The 15,108-nt window shown below is 38.4% G+C and overlaps 1 long non-coding RNA gene across 1 annotated transcript in view; it reads right to left on the bottom strand.

The window, feature by feature from the left end:
• Positions 1-620: 620 nt before the first annotated feature.
• The window catches only part of LOC144930160 (uncharacterized), a 227,953-nt gene continuing 213,465 nt past the window's right edge, over positions 621-15,108 (bottom strand). The window contains exon 3 of the long non-coding RNA XR_013635267.1: positions 621-713. This is a non-coding gene — a long non-coding RNA (uncharacterized LOC144930160). The remainder of the gene's footprint in view (positions 714-15,108) is intronic.

Raw genomic sequence — 15,108 nt, 5'->3', positions numbered from 1 at the left:
TTGGGGTCGTTTAACTCAAACAAATGGGCATGAAAAATGTAGTCAGGAAACTATTACCTGAATTTTTGTTGACAGATGCATTTAAAATGAAAATTATGCTTGGAACTGTTACATCCAGAACAACCAGGTTTCTAAGTAACGTTGGAAATCTTGCTCACTAATACATTTGATATAAAGATCTTAAGATACATCATGCTGAAAACAAATTCCATGGCCTACAGCAGAGCTCTTCAGCAGCCCCATCAAGATGACTATGGAGCAGCATATAGGAGTACATCAGTCACAGGAGACACTGTGCATTCTTATGCCTATTTATTATTTATAGCGTGGTAGTACCCACAGGTCAACAATCAGACATCAAGGCTCAGTGCAATAGATGTTGTACAGACATATAATGAAAACGTGCCCCCTGCCTCAGAGTGCAGAATCTAAGCATTCTGTTTTCCCGACCAAAAATGTAAAAAGCCTAAAGCAGGAAAAAGAGGGGAGGGTTTAGAACAGCAAGGAGAAATGTCAAAAGTTAAATAAATTAATAAATTGCACAAGCCAATCAAGTTTTTCATGAGAGGTGATTGAATTAAAAAAAAAAAAAAGGTAAAATACCTTTTATTTGATGAGTAGCCCACAGCTCAGAAATGCATGTTGGTTAAACAATCTTGAGCATCTCCCATGAAGATATCAAGAGGTGGATGTGGAAGGCTCACAAACTTTCACTGAAACAGAATAATACTGCTTTCAATATGCCTATCAGATAACAATGTGCCTATTGGATCACATTTTGCCAGCATGATACCGAAATGAAAAATAGCAATATACCTAAAATGCTGCACTTGGGACAGATAGATGATGAGATATTTACTTTCAGCAAATATATCAAATTATCGAGTTCCGATAGTAATAGCACATGCTTTTTAAAACAAACAAACAAAAATAGACAGCTGTCCATAACAGCAACTTCAGATCACAACAAATGGATAGTGGGGATGTTTCCAGGCTTGTAAGTAGCTCAGGAATTTTCCTGCCCATACATCGCATTCCAGCTTGGAAAATTGGTTAGACAATCAGCTTTTTTAAAAACAAAAATGAAAAACTATTATAGAAAGAATGATTATGATTTGTAAAGAGTTTTATGAGTATTTAATAGCAAAAGTGTAGAAAAAACATCCATAACAAAGGAATAGAGCCTATACTCTATCCAGGCAATTTAGATAATATCTCATGCTCCTTCATATTTTCTTAGCTTCACTGATTGTTAGCTCTGTGCCATGCTGTAATATTTTAATTAAAGCTGATCAAAAAATGGAATTTCCATACCCATAGGAAGTTCAGAGATATCAATATTTGGTTTTGTCCCAAATTATAAAAGTCTAAATGAAGCTTTTCAACCTTATCAAAACAAAATATTTCAATAATTTCCCAGGACAATCTAAATATTCCTGTGAAAGGTTTTGACTTCTTTGAACCAGCATTTTCAGGAAACAAACTGTTCCATCAGAAAAATTTTGATCAGCTCTAATTTTAATGATGGCAGCAGCGGTTTGAGAGAAAACATGTTTAGTCATATATTGGGTTTTACCATGCATGACTGATAAACTTTGTACTCTATTGCACATTGCAATATACTACCACATCCCAGGCTAGCTATCAAATGGAAAGGGCTATGAGGTAATAATTACGACTTATATAGTGTTTCATATTTAAAGAAAAACACTGTTAAATCATCAGAGCACCACTGTGAGTTACTTCTCCCATGTTTAAGAAAGATAAATTTAAATTGTAACAGGTGTAGAAAAGGGCTACTAGGATGATCAGAGGAATTGAAAACCCATCTTATGAGAGGAGACTCAAGGAGCTTGGCTTGTTTATCCTTATCAAAATAAGGCAGAGGGGAGATATGAATGTTCTCTATAAATACATCAGAGGGATCAATACCAGGGAGGGAGAGACGTTAAGTGCTAATGTTGACACAAGAACAAATGTATGTAAACTGGCAATCAGCAAGTTTATGCTTGAAATTAGAGGAATGTTTCTAACCATAAAAGGAGTGAAGTTCTAGAACAGCCTTCCAAGGGGAGCAGTGGGTGCAAAAAAACAAACAAACAAACCCCTAACTGGTTTCAAGACTGAGCTTGGTAAGTTTATGGAGGCGATGGTATGATGGGATTGTCTATAATGTCATGTGGCCAATCTGTGACTTTTGTTAACAAATATCCCCAATGGCCAGAGATGGGACACTAGATGGGCAGGGCTCTGAGTTACTACAGATAATTCTTTCCCGGGTGTCTGGCTAGTGGGTCTTGCTGACATGCTCAGGGTATAACTGGTCACCATATTTGGAGTTGGGAAAGAATTTTCTCCCTGGTCAGATTGACAGAGACCCTGGGGTTTTTTTTCAGCTTCCCGCAGAGCATGGGGCATGGGCCACATGCTAGTTTAAACTAGTGTAAATGGTGGATTCTCTGTAACTTGAAGTCTTTACATCATGATTTGAATAAGTCAGCCAGAGGTTATGGAGTGGCTATTACAGGAGTGGCTGGGTGAGGTTCTGTGGCCTGTTATGTGCAGGAGGTCAGACCAGATGATCATGATGGTCCCTTCTGGCCTAAAAATCTATGAAATAATTATCCTGTTTTACACAGTGAAGGAAACTGAAGCAGATTTATTGTTATAATTATTCTTTAAGTGATATGATCAAGGCCACACAATGGTCTTGATCCTCCACAGCCTTATGCCCTAAGTTATACCTGTAGAAAATGAATACAAAGTTGGTATACAACAAACGGTAGTATTTTAAATCCACTTTACACATGCATAAATTACTACACCAGGAGCAAGACACAGGGAAATCAGATCCAGTTAGTTTGTGACACACTCAGTATTAGGTTCCTAGAGTTCCTACCCACATTCAGTTCAGTGGAGCATAGCCCTGTTCAACAGACTGAAATAATACATCAGCTGACCAGGGATTCTGGGACCTGCATATAAGGGCAAGGCAAGGATTAGAAAATGGTATACTATCAACAACCATCTCTAACACTTCAAAGAGAAATTAAGAAAACAAATTCTTAAGGCCTGGGCATCTGAGGTCTATTAGGCCCTAGATAAGTAAGATTTTACAGTAAAGCCAAGAAAGTTACATGTGGAGGAATAAAGCCCTTTGTAAGTTTCAAAAACTATTGTATTATTGCCCGAAATTTTGTATTCAGAAAGAAGGACAAAGAGCCCCAACAGTTAGTTTTGCTTTGCGCTTGATTTTTTTTCACAGTTCTCTATAAAATATTTCTCTTTGTTTGGGTTCCAACTTCTGGAGTGCCAGCTTATGTTTTATATTTGACTTTTTTTAAAGTTGTGGTTTGGTGTAAGTTTTATGTAACTTGTCCTTTATGCACCCTTACTGATTTCTAAGTAAGCTTTAATTAGCCTTTCAGAGTAGCAGCCGTGTTAGTCTGTATTCGCAAAAAGAAAAGGAGGACTTGTGGCACCTTAGAGATGAAAGCTCCTGCTCAAATAAATTGGTTAGTCTCTAAGGTGCCACAAGTCCTCCTTTTCTTTTTAATTAGCCTATAAGTATTGCACTATATGCTTAAATATATTCTATTAAGGTCAGTGCTGTTTATGAACACTGGCAGTGCCATACTAACTCTAACCAGTGGATCATCTGTTAGTTCAGTGTCTTGACATCAATAGGGAGTAGTACTAGCTGGTTGTGGGGCAGTTGGAAGTAACCCCTCCCATGAGGAACATTTCTAACACCTCATTAGCTTCTGCCCAAAAGCATGAGGCTTCATATGCCTTCAAAAACCTGTTATAACTCTGGATATCCTCTTGTTATCCATAAATTCCAAACCGTGTTTGGAACCTGTTAAATTCCTGGCCTTGATAATATCATGCGACAGGAAGTTCTGCAAGCTAATTCCTTTGTTTTGTTATAATTCAAGCAGATTACTTTTGTGTGCTCTGTTAGTAATTTGTTAGCAAATATTAACAACTTTTAGTCCTTTACTTTCTGTACATTTGGTTAATGTATTAACTGTTCTTTAGACTCTTTAGGATATTAACAAAGAGTATATTGAGTTCGAAAGACCCACTGAAATATATTATCTTGTTAGTCCTCTTGACTGTTAATCATGTTTTTACACACAAATCAGGTAAACTGAGAATGTATAGAAATTACATCAAAACATGTTTCTTTTGGCAAAAGTTCATTTGTTTGGAAATCCTACATAATGACATTGGTATGGGAACTTAGTTGGGGAATGAAATCTACCACATTCCTCCAGACACAGTGGAGGAGGGACACACAGAAAGCTCTTTATCATCATCATCATCACCGCCACCACCACCACCAAGGTGGTAATGTATCTATTCTTTCTATCGCTGATTGATAATCTGTGAATAACTAATTCCAATTGAGCCTGTTATTTGACAATCTTGAGTCATCATTAACTCAGACATGCAACAGCTCCTTAGTAAATTTCTTGTTTCATGTGCTCCCCTTCTAAGGAAATAAAACGCACATAAAAGTAAAAAAATGAAACAATTGTTAAATTTGCACCACTTTTTCTCCCATTGTTGGAGGAATTACAGGCAATGGAAAATAGGGCTAAAGATCTGCGGTAAGCGCTCGTTCCAGTCTCACAGCTCTTGGGTAATTCACAGGAAATGCCTGCCCCTCCAGTTACCATCCTTCCAAACCAGCACTGACAGCACATCTGATTCAGTGGCCATACAGTTGTTTTGTTTCCCTATCACAGCTCTCCACTTGTTCCACCTCTGCAGGGAAGAAGTCTGTAGATAGAGATTTCATGCTGCTATGATACTTGTGGCAGCAGAAAGCCTGTGTTAAAGGCCATTGCTACAGAAGTGTGCCACTTATGGTAAATTCTGCCAGGCATGGCCCTAATTCATGCTAACCATTCCCCCATAATGCCATATGGATTTAATATACACAAATTTGTTACTATGTATTGTGTGCAGGGGGGCAACATGTTATGTGTTTACTGTTTTGATTTTTGCCACCGTAAACAGGATTAACCTAAATTTGCTGCCCTCAGTGCCATTTAACAGAGAGGAGATTATGGTTCTTTCTGGGCTAGCTCTAACAGAGGTATAGAACATGCTGTTTCTTAGGGCAGAAAAGTGTTAAGTGGCTGCTTTATGTGAGTGGCTACACAGGAAGGACAGTTAGGGAAACTGGGCTGGAAGGGGATGGCGTTTGTGGTTTGCTTAGGGCAGCAAAAGCCTTAGAGAAGGCCCTGGCTCTTAAAAACAATAGGTGGTGGGTAGGTAGTAGAATGTCAGACTCACCAAAACACACTTCCTCCAACAGTTCAGCTACCTCTATTTTTATAATGAGCTTGTAAAGAGAGAAGCGGAGGAAAAAAGTTGGCACCTTATATACAAGACCTTGTACTGAAAAGACCATGAATTATGTAAGCTGCTATTATTACTGAAAGCTAAAACAATTTAAGATGTAATAAAAGACTGCAGAAAATGTATTTGATGCCAGAGTCATCAGAGTTATCATCAGCTAACCAATCTGAAGGGTAATGTTCTTATTAACTGCCAATAATATTAATCCATTAAAATATTAAACAAACATATTAGACTATTAAGTAACAATTTATGCCTTCAATGATGCTTTTGTATCACCGTTGGTGTATTAAAGCTTTCTAGTGATGCATAAACAGATTCCTAATTAATGAACAAACATAAAAGACCCAGGATTTATGAATACAGTGCAAAAACTGCATAATTCTTTTGATCTTATTCTTTCTCCTTGATCAGCATGTCAGTGTCTATAGATCTGGCTCTGGATGAGTGCTGAGTAAAAATGTGAGAAGTAACATTACTCGGTGCACTGTATATTACACCGGGAGAAGTAAAACACTGCTGTATTTTATCTGTGCATGTTATACTGAAGCTTTGTTAGGCTTTTAAAAATGCAATACTCATTTTTGTCATTCATGAAATATTCATGAAACCAAACCAAACAAACACAGAACCAAAGTCCTGCCCTCTGTTTCATGCACAAGATGCTCCTTTCTGCCATTGCACCAGTGCAGCATGTTCCACCATGCTCAGAGTACACTCCTATTTCCAAACAGGGGACCCCTTGGAATGTAGTCCACACACCCCAAGGAAATTTGATATGTTGATCTGTGGTATTGTCATGCAAACAGATCCACAGGGCAGACGTTTGGCATGAAGTATGCACTAAAGGGAAGAACATGCACTAAGGTACCCCCATTCCTTTCAACTACCTGAGAGGTGGTTCCAAAGAGGATGGTTCTAGACTATTCTCAGTGGTGGAAGAGGACAGGACAAGGAGTAATGGTCTCAAGTTGCAGTGGGGGAGGTTTAGGTTGGATATTAGGAAAAACTTTTTCACTAGGAGGGTGGTGAAACACTGGAATGCGTTGCCTAGGGAGGTGGTGGAATCTCCTTCCTTAGAAGTTTTTAAGGTCAGGCTTGAAAAAGCCCTGGCTGGGATGATTTAATTGGGGATGGGTCCTGCTTTTGAGCAGGGGGTTGGACTAGATGACCTCCTGAGGTCCCTTCCAACCCTGATATTCTATGATTCTATGATTTTTCCTCCGCATCTGTCATAAATATAAAGGGAAGGGTAAACCCCTTTGAAATCCTTCCTGGCCAGGTGAAAGCTCCTCTCACCTGTAAAGGGTTAAGAAGCTAAAGGTAACCTCGCTGGCACCTGACCAAAATGACCAATGAGGAGACAAGATACTTTCAAAAGCTGGGAGGAGGGAGAGAAACAAAGGGTCTGTGTGTCTGTCTATATGCTGGTCTTTACCGGAGATAGACCAGGAATGGAGTCTTAGAACTTGTAGTAAGTAATCTAGCTAGGTATGTGTTAGATTATGATTTCTTTAAATGGCTGAGAAAAGAATTGTGCTGAATAGAATAACTATTTCTGTCTGTGTATCTTTTTTGTAACTTAAGGTTTTGCCTAGAGGGGTTCTCTATGTTTTTGAATCTAATTACCCTGTAAGATATCTACCATCCTGATTTTACAGGGGGGATTTCTTCATTTCTATTTACTTCTATTTTTATTAAAAGTCTTCTTGTAAGAAACTGAATGCTTTTTCATTGTTCTCAGATCCAAGGGTCTGGGTCTGTAGTCACCTAGGCAAATTGGTGAGGCTTTTTACCAAACCTTGTCCAGGAAGTGGGGTGCAAGTATTTTGGGGGGAAGGACGCGTCCAAACAGCTCTTCCCCAGTAACCAGTATTAGTTTGGTGGTGGTAGCAGCCAGTCCAAGGACAACGGGTGGAATATTTTGTACCTTGGGGAAGTTTTGACCTAAGCTGGTAAAGATAAGCTTAGGAGGTTTTTCATGCAGGTCCCCACATCTGTACCCTAGAGTTCAGAGTGGGGGAGGAACCTTGACAGCATCAGTCTTCCTGAACCACCACAGATACACCACCTGCATGGCAGGAATTCCCCCTCACTCAAGAGGGACTATGAGTAATAACTGGGATAGAGGGCAATTTCCTGCAATAGCCTGGAAAAACTTTATTTAATTAAACTTAATTAAATAAAGTTTAATTTAATACCTTTGGGGTCCATTGTATTAAAAATGCAATTGTTTATGTGTTACTGGGGGATTGCACATAACTTTTCTAGGACATTTACTAATGTAAACCTTGGGGGATATGTCCGGAACTTCAAAGAACTGCTTGGGAAAATATGTGAAATGGGTTTCCTAGGAGGTATTGTGAGTTCATTTGAAGTTACACCCTGGGAGAAAAAGTCATTATCTACTGATGTCCTGCTCCTGAAAACTCCAGGCCAGAGACCCCTGAACAGTATAAAGGATGGACTAAACTTGTCCTGGGTGCACATAACAGGTAGGGCTGTTATGAACTTGTGACCATAGAACAGACTCTTTTGTAGAGTGTGGAGGACTAATCACCTGCCAGAGCTCATACTGGCATCAGACTGATCTCTGATTAGCTTAATAGCCAGGTCTACACGAGAGAGCTCACAGCAGCACAGCTGTACTGATGCAATTAAACCACCCACAACGAGCAGTTGTAACTATGTCAGCAGCAGAGCAGCTCCTGCCGACATAGCGTGGTCCAAACCGGCGCTTCTGTTGGTGTAACTTATGTCATTTGTGGCAAGTTTTTTTTCACACCCCGAAGCAACTATAAGTTCTACCAACAAAATGGTTAGTGTAGACATAGCCTTAGTAAGTATGTAGATTCTTTTATTGTTTTAATATGTCTTCTCCATAGTCTTAAGGTAAAAACATTACATAAGTTTGCATAGAAAGAGCAGTGTGGTAGCTTAACTCTAGGCAGTTAAACTGTTATTAGTCTCTGAAATGAAAGCAAGAGGAGTGCTTAGGCAGATTCTCTTTTGCTGGAAATGAGAGAGAGCAGGCAAGGCACTATTCTGCCTGGTGATATCCTGGTCAGAAAGGAGAGAGACATGGGTCTCCCCCAGAGAGAGGTGACAGGTAAGGAAGCTGGAGGCCTGAGAGTCTGTGCCCGTGCCAGACCACTGAGAGGAAATACAGACACAGTTGCCATGAACTGTGACACTAACAGCTGGATTTTACTTAGTGTCTGATATTTAAACTTTGAAAAAGCACTTCCAATATTGTGCATGTTAAAAGCTAATATGAAGAGCGGTACACTGGAAGCCATGTGCAGCGCACAACAAGTTGTATCAGTACTGCAAAACCAAGGAACTGTGCTGCATATTCTTGAGTGCCATATCAATTGTCTGTTTACATGTAAACAGACAGAGGACACACTTACTATGTCTCATCCTCTACTAAAAACTGAGTAATTTCAAGTAGCTGTTGTCTTTGAAGTTACAAAGTAACTATACCGTTGTTCTTTTGGGAGTCCCTTCCCTCTCTTCTCAGTTGCCCTCCAGAGATTTATGGGCCACTAGATTTTCTGCATCAGCTTTGCCAATTTCTGTGAAGCACTAGTAGGTGAACTCCCCTCACAAACTTCCCTACATCCACATATGGGAGGACTCCTAGATCATCCCTTCAGGATAATCGTTCCTTTGTTGTTAGGAAAGATGAGATGTACTGGGCTGCTGCACATGCCTTGTGTTAGTGCATTTGTCTGGTAGAGCAACACTGTTTGTGGGGTTTTATTTAGTATGTGTTTTTAATTGTTTCTTTACACCTGTTTCTGCTTTGCCATTAGACTGGCTGTGATGTGGGGAGGAGGAAGGTGATGTGATATCTTTCTATTCAGCTAATGCTGAAAACTATACAACAAATTCCCAATAGGAAAACAGAGACCCATTAATTATAATGAGCATCTGAAATTTCATGCTGGGCAAACTGAGCTTTGCAGCACTCTCTGACAAAAATTTCTGCTCTTGCATATAAGGGGTCTAATTCCCAATAATCCAAATGGTAATCAGGCATCAAAAGGTAAAATTTGTTTTGCCATGTACATAAATCCATTTCTAGCTTGCTCCATGGCTGATAAGATATTTTGTGTGCTTCTCCTTGCAGACTGGCTAAAAACATATTGCAGCTATGTCCCTGGCTTATGTCGTCTTTCACCTCACTTCTCATGTTTGGCTAATACAGGATGTCTCAGGCATTGGTACATATGATTCAGCACCAGTGTGGCTTGTGTGTGTATGTGGATTAGCATTAGCAGACATATCTTTATGCATTGTGACCCCATAGCCTTTATAAAGCCTTGTACTGTCAGTTCTTCTATATGTCCCACTATTCATGAATATTAAATGGCACCTTTCCCATCCCTAACTGGATGACCATTCTGAATGCTTGAACAGCATAGAATCATAGATGATTAGGGTTGGAAGAGACCTGTTTGGATTTATCTCTATCTGCAGCTTGACTGTATCTGTCACAAGAAGGAATTCTGCTTAGTTGATATGTTCAAGTTCCTGATGAAACTTCCCCTTTGTGCATATGCTGAAGATTTCATAATCAAATGTCTCAGCAATCACAGTCCTTTATGGTAATGCTGCCTGTCATAAATATAAAGGGAAGGGTAAACCCCTTTGAAATCTCTCCTGGCCAGGGGAAAGCTCCTCTCACCTGTAAAGGGTTAAGAAGCTAAAGGTAACCTCGCTGGCACCTGACCAAAATGACCAATGAGGAGACAAGATACTTTCAAAAGCTGGGAGGAGAGAGAGAAACAAAGGGTCTGTGTGTCTGTCTATATTCTGTCTTTGTCGGGGATAGACCAGGAATGGAGTCTTAGAATTTTTAGTAAGTAATCTAACTAGGTACATGTTAGATTAGGATTTCTTTAAATGGCTGAGAAAAGAACTGTGCTGAATAGAATAACTATTTCTGTCTGTGTATCTTTTTTGTAACTTAAGGTTTTGCCGAGAGGAGTTCTCTATGTTTTTGAATCTAATTACCCTGTAAGGTATCTACCATCCTGATTTTACAGGGGGGATTTCTTTATTTCTATTTACTTCTATTTTTATTAAAAGTCTTCTTGTAAGAAAACTGAATGCTTTTTCATTGTTCTCAGATCCAAGGGTTTGGGTCTGTGGTCACCTATGCAAATTGGTGAGGCTTTTTATCCAACATTTCCCAGAAAAGGGGGGGGGTGCAAGTGTTGGGAGGATTGTTCATTGTTCTTAAGATCCAAGGGTCTGGGTCTGTAGTCACCTTGGCAAATTGGTGAGGCTTTTTACCAAACCTTGTCCAGGAAGTGGGGTGCAAGGTTTTGGGAAGTATTTTGGGGGAAAGACGTATTAGTTTGGTGGTGGTAGCGGCCAATCCAAGGACAAAGGGTGGAATATTTTGTACCTTGGGGAAGTTTTGACCTAAGCTGGTAAAGATAAGCTTAGGAGGTTTTTCATGCAGGTCCCCACATCTGTACCCTAGAGTTCAGAGTGGGGGAGGAACCTTGACACTGCCCTAGACAAAAAATCTACAATGAACACGAGACACTTTGTACAGCCAACCAATGTTGTTAATTTTCATTAACATTGTTTGAAGAAATTTTGGAGCTGATAACAAATTTATTCCAAAGGTTTTTGTTCTGTATCTATGTACAACGACACCCCAGGAGACCCTGGTCATGCTTGGTGCATGAACCACAAAGGCTAAGCATTCCTTCTCTATTTGAGCACAGTTTTGTTCTGTTGGATATAGTGCCCTGGAGGCAAATATAGGATGACCATTTTGTGAAAACTCTGATCCCAATCGGTATTCACGAGCATCACATTAGGTTACAGGTTCTTTTACAGCACAATATTTTAGGCATGAATGTCTAGTAACTAACTTTTGGACAGACACAGTCTCAAGGGCTGGCAAATTAGGATGTAGTCATTATCCATTGCTGTATTCAGTGCAGCCACTCGGATTGCCATACTTTCTTTGTCCAGACTTTCAGCTACTTCATAGTTTGTCACAGGCTCTGAAGAAGCTCCACTTTTCATAGGTATCCCTGCCTGCACTGCAGCAGGGAATGGAAAGTTGCTCAGAGTCATTGCTGAAGTGACTCAGTGTCTCAGGTCAGACATAATGAAGAATTAAAGCAATTGAAAAAAAAACAAAAAACCTTTTGGTTCTGCCATGATAATAAGAACTGACATAAAGAGCTGCTGCCAGGAAGCCCCAGTGCACAACAAGATTTATTGATCCTATAAAGCGCAGAAACTTTGCTACATATTGTCAAGCAGCATCTACTGGAATCTTATCTAAAACTATTTATTAGGGTTGTCAAACGATTGAAAAAAGTAATCACTATTAATCACGTGATTAATTGTGCCGTTAAACAATAATAGAATAATATTTATGGTGCTTTTATGAGGTGAATTGAAAAATACTATTTCTTTTGTTTATCAAGTGAGTACTGTACACTTTATATTGTGTTGTAATTGAAATAAATGTATTTGAAAATGTAGAAAAACATCCAAAATATTTAATACATTTCAATTAGTATTCTATTGTTTAACAGTGCAATTAAAACTGTGATTAATTTTTTGAGTTAATTTGTTAATGTGATGAATTGACAGCCCTACTATTTATATATAGGCAAAGCATTTACATAACATTCTGCTTTGGGATAAACTCCTTGAATTCATAAGAGAACAGTTACTGCCATGGTCACCAGAATGTGTTACCATCCTGATGGGAGATTTCTACCCCAAAGGAGAATTTACCTTATGTTATAACTAAAGCTGATCAGGAATTCTCTGTCAAAAGAAAAAGGAAAAAAAAAAAAGACAGAAAACACAGTTTCCACAATATTAAAATTTTCCATGGGGAATTTCAAATTTTGTCATTCTTTTTCAAGTTTTGGTCAGGAAAATCAAAATCAAATATTTTGTACTGGGTGAGGACAACTCAAATTAGAACATTTTATTTTAGTGAATTAACCTGAAATATTTTGCTTTGAATGAGTTAAAATAAATAAAAACATAATCCCTGCATTTTCCTTGCAGATTGGGTAATTGTAGTTCAGGTACCTATTTCTCCTGAAACTAAGCATATTTCTTCTAGGATGTACGCAGAATCGTGTGGCTCCCTGACGATCCATGCAGTTTGATCAGGTGGGTCCACACTGCATCTTGATAGAGTTTCCTGAAAGACTAAACCTATCATATGAAACCACGGGGGCCCAAACTACAACTCCCATGAGGCAATAGATATGCAGTATCATGTTTAATGGTTGAAACATTTTATTTAGAACAAAAATGCCCAAATGAAATGTTTGAACATTTCTGAATTGAATTTTTTTTCAGAATCTATATTTCAACTTTTTTCTTCTGGGATGGAAACAAGTGTTGAAGTGTCAATTTCCTGCAGGATAAATATTCCAAATTTTGATCAGCTCTAGTTCTTTCTCACACAATATTTTCCTCAGTTGGCAGTAATATATTCAAGTGACTGTGACTATGTGTGCTGAAGGAAGCATGTGGAAGGCGTTTGAGAGGGTGACTGAGAACTAAATCATATTTAAAATGGCAAAATTCACCTCAGAGACTTAGGGAACTAGCTGAAGCAATCTTGGAATCATTAGCTATTATCTTCAAGAACTCATGGAGGACAGGTGAGGTCCTGAAGGACTGGAAAAGGGCAAACATAGTACTTAACTTTTATTAGGGAAACTAAGAGAACTTGAGGAATTCTAGAACAAGGAACATACCTTTGATACCTGGAAATATACTGAAACAAATTATTAAACAATCAGTTTGTAAGCACTTCAAGGATAATAGGGAGATATATAATAGCCAACATGGCTTTGTCAAGAACAAATAATGCCAAACCAACTTAGTTTCCTTCTTTGATAGAGTTACTGCCCTATTGGATAAGAGGGAAACAGTAGATGGGCTATATCTTGATTTTAGTAAGGCTTGAACACTGTCATTGAACACTGACATTGTCATAAGCAAACTAGAAAAAAAATTGATCTAGATATGAAATTACTATAAAGTGGGTGCATAAGCAGTTCAAAGATTGTACTCAGTAGATATCAATTGCTCACTGCCCAACTGGGAGATGTATCACATGAGGTCCCACTGAGGTCCATCCTGGATCTTGAACTATTCAATATTTTCATTTATGACTTGTTTAATGGAGTGGAGAATAAACTTATAAAATCTGCAGATTACACCAGGTTAGGTGGGGTTGCAAACACTGTGGAGGACAGGATTAGAACCAAAAAGGACCTTTATAGATGGGAGAACTGGTCTAAAATCCACATGATGAAACACAGACAAGCACTAAGTACTACTTTTAGGAAGGAAATACCAAATACAAAATGGGGAATAACTGGCTAGGTTGTAATACTGCTAAGAAAGGATCTGGAGGTTCCACTGGATCACAGACTGAATGAGTCAACAATGTGATGCATCTGAGAAAAAGAGTAATGTTCCAGTATACAGGAGCATTGAATGCAAGACCTAGGAGATAACTGTTCTGCAGCATTCAGCACTAGTAAGCCCTCAACTCTGTTGCCAAAAAGACAATTCACAGACCAATTCAATTGCAAGCAAAAGCCTGCATGCTTCATTTTCACTTGGTCCCTGCCAGAAAACTTATGCATGACCTAACCCTAAATTAAAAAAAAAATCCCTAAAAATATTTTCTCATTGGGATCTTTCTTTGGCTACTGAATAAATTACAACTCTAAATCTAGAAATAGCTTTAGAAAAGGGGAGGTATACCATGCTTCTTTTGAGGGCACATCCCTTAAGATCATTAAGACAGTCTGCTGCCTCAGTGTTTGCCTGAACTCTTCAATGCTACTCAAACAGCCATAGTTAAATAGATGCCATTTTCCATCTGTTGCTGCAGAAATGCCATTTCTCCCTCCTATAGGATTCAGAGTTAACTACAGTGATACACATATTCATGACTGCTGAGATTCTCTGTAACTAAAAAATAAGTGCTGACCTTTTAAAAGCTACATTTATGTCAAAGAACAGCAACAGGATTCTTAAGGCAGATCATCTCAGCACTCTGCTCTCTCCTCCAGACTCCCATTTGCTATGAGATAATAGAATTATCTATTTAATTACACCTCTACATCTTCAGAACAAATCAGGTGTTCCATTTTTGCTCTATACTTTTCCTTTACTACTTTTCGCATTTTCTGATGCTAAGTATTCCTTGCTAATTTTGATAAAAAATGAAATTCTAAAATTATTTTAAAAGGTTTCAAAAATGCCATTTTTCTTGTTTCTGGAATTATATTATACTGTTGCATTAATTTCAGAACATCATATTGGTTTAATTTCTTTCATGTGTTTCTCCATCTAATATAATTCCTTTTGCAGTACATGAAAACTAATTAGGGAATATTAAATTGTATCAAAGCTCAGTGGGAGTTGATGGTACTCATCACTTCTGAAAAATCAGCCCACTTATTTAAAAACCTAAATATGGATCCAGATGCCTATTTTTAGACATCCACATTTGAGAATTATAGCTGTAACTTATATTAAGACACACGTAATGAAATGTATATGTATATAAAATAAAATCTTTCATTCTAAAGGCCAAACAATTACTTTGTATTGTAAATGTACTATACAGCCACCTCTCCATGGTATCTGAGTTTACCACTATTTTTCACTATACTTAGAATAGCAGACAACTGTAGTAATAGATGG

The sequence above is a fragment of the Lepidochelys kempii genome, chromosome 2, assembly GCF_965140285.1.
Source record: "Lepidochelys kempii isolate rLepKem1 chromosome 2, rLepKem1.hap1, whole genome shotgun sequence".
Classification (NCBI taxonomy): domain Eukaryota; kingdom Metazoa; phylum Chordata; order Testudines; family Cheloniidae; genus Lepidochelys; species Lepidochelys kempii.
The sequence above is the reverse complement of the archived record's forward strand: the minus strand, read 5'-3'. Positions and strand labels throughout refer to the sequence as shown.